Below are 2,609 nucleotides of genomic sequence, written 5' to 3'. Positions count from 1 at the left end.
ATAGGGAACTTTCGAGATAGCATTTGAAATGTAAATAAAGAAAATATCTAATTTTTTAAAAAAAGGGCATAATTATTTACCTAGGACCAACACTGGACCTCCATGTAGATCAAGTTGGCCTTGAACTTAGGGTTATCCTACTGTCTCTGCTTGAGAACTTAGGGGCTATACACATGTATACTGTAGGTCAAATATGGGTGCTTCTAAATCTGAGATGTGGAGGGCATTTCTTGGGCAGAAAGATTCATGACTAAGTGTTATCAATTGGAGCTAGAGAGATGGCTCAGCAGTTAAGAACATTTGCTAGTCTCACAGAGGTCCCAGGTTCAGTTCTTAGCATCAATAATTAATGGCCTATAACTATCCCTAACTCCAGTTCCAAGAGATAGGGCATCCTCCACTGGCCTCTGCAAGTATCAGGTAGCAAATAGTATGTTTACATACATTCAAGCAAAGCATCCATACACATGAAGTAAGAACATTTTCTTAAGAAGTAAAGTATATTAGAATTTACTATAGGTCTAGAGTTCTAGGACATGTGAGGCTACCCAGAAAAACCCCATTTCAATTGCCCCCTCCCCAAAACAAGAATGTTAGGATATAAAAAGTTAGGTTTTGAAATGGGAAAGATGTCTGTGACTCTTTCCCTAGAAATCTAGTGACTCAAAACCTAGAGGCCAAAAAGAAACACACGAATAAATGTTAAAAACAAAATAAAGAGGGCTCATGAGCCTGCTCAGTGGCTCTCAAGCCTGACCACCTGAATTTGTTCCCAGGACACGTGTAGCGCAAGAGCTGATTTCCACAGATTGTCCTCTGACCTCCGCGCTCATGCCTGTTCCCCTCCCTCCTTCCTTCCTGCCCTTTCTCCCTAACTATAATGACAAACACTTTTTAGGAGGCTGGAAAAATGGCCTAGTACTTAAGAGTGCTTTGCTGCTCTTGCAGGATCTAAGTTTAGCTCAGTTCCCAGCCTGTAACCTCAGCTCCAGGGGTTCTAACACTCTCCTTGTTCTATGTGCGCCCCACATATACATAATAAAAGAAATCTTTAAAAATAAAAAGGAAAGATTAAAGGACAAAATAGTCACAGCATATGCTAATAAAGAGTTCATTTTCTTTTCTTTCTTTTTTTTTTTTNTTTTCTTTCTTTTTTTTTTTTTTAAACTGAGGAAGTCAGTTTTTTTTTTTTTTTAAAGATTTATTTATTTATTATATGTAAGTACACTGTAGCTGTCTTCAGACACTCCAGAAGAGGGTGTCAGATTTTGTTCCGGATGGTTATGAGCCACCATGTGGTTGCTGGGATTTGAACTCCGGACCTTCGGAAGAGCAGTTGGTGCTCTTACCCACTGAGCCATCTCACCAGCCCAAGAGTTGATTTTCTTATGTGCACAGAATTTTTACAAATCAGTAGGAAAAATACAAAAGTAAAACTGGCCCAGCACTTGGGAGGCAGAGGCAGGCAGATTTCTGAGTTCGAGGCTAGTCTGGTCTACAGAGTGAGTTCCAGAATAGCCAGGGCTACACAGAGAAACCCTGTCTCAAAAAACAAAACCAAAAACAAAAAAGTAAAACTGGAAGACAGATCCAAAGTCAGTTGGCATGAGCAGGAGTATTGACAGCTGTCTCAGTTGTACTACAAGCCTTTAACCCAGCACTCAGGAGACAGAGACAGGCACCCTGTGAGTTCAAAGCCAGCCTGGACTGTACAATGAGTCTGTAGTGAGAATATAACAGAACAAAACAACAACAACAACAAAACAGAACACCAAACAAACAAAAAAACCCAAAAAACCAAAACCAAACCAAGCCAATCCAAAGTTCACGTTCATGCAAGATGAACAGATAGCAGAGTGGTGGGGTCCAGCCTCACCCTGATGGAGGAGTATCTCAATTCATGCAACTTTTAAAAGAGCTAATCTGGCCATCTTTCCTAATCCGAACCTCGAATATCCTTTAAGGTTAGCAGACCATGTCCCATGGGTCCACTTTCAGTCAGATTACCTCCCCCTCCAGGATGCTCATGTCCGTAACAGAGAAACCACACAAGCAATTTTGCTTTGTCTTTGAGATAGGGTCTCACTGCATAGTCTGAGTCAGTCTGGAACTATGTAGACCAGGCTGGCCTCAAATAGAGATCCTATTGTCTCTGCCTCCCGAATGCTTGGATCAAAAACCTGTAGCACCACACCTGGGCTAACCAGGTCATTTTGATTAACCACAGGATATAACCAATCAGTTGTGTCCTTATGTCCATCAAACTGATACAGACAGTAAGAATGAGAGCTAGCTGTGTATAAGCAGGTCAAGATCTTTGAGACTATAAGGAAAGAGCAAAATGCAGGGTAGTACATACAATATGATCCCATTTATTTAAAAATAAAGATTACACATTTGATTATATGTATAAAAATTTTGTGAAAATTACATTAGAAATTATGACTAGAGGTCACCTCTGGGTAGTGGCAGTGGGGTGGGACGCCGGGACAGAGACAGCCTTTTCTTACATTCTGGTTTTTCAACCATGTGTACTTTCTAAAGAGATAACGTTGAAGAGTGACCCTCTTACTCACACATGAACTATGGACAGTTTTTTTTTTTTTTTT

This window comes from Mus pahari, chromosome 5, assembly GCF_900095145.1.
Source record: "Mus pahari chromosome 5, PAHARI_EIJ_v1.1, whole genome shotgun sequence".
NCBI classification, from domain to species: domain Eukaryota; kingdom Metazoa; phylum Chordata; class Mammalia; order Rodentia; family Muridae; genus Mus; species Mus pahari.
Note: the sequence above shows the minus strand (reverse complement) of the source record.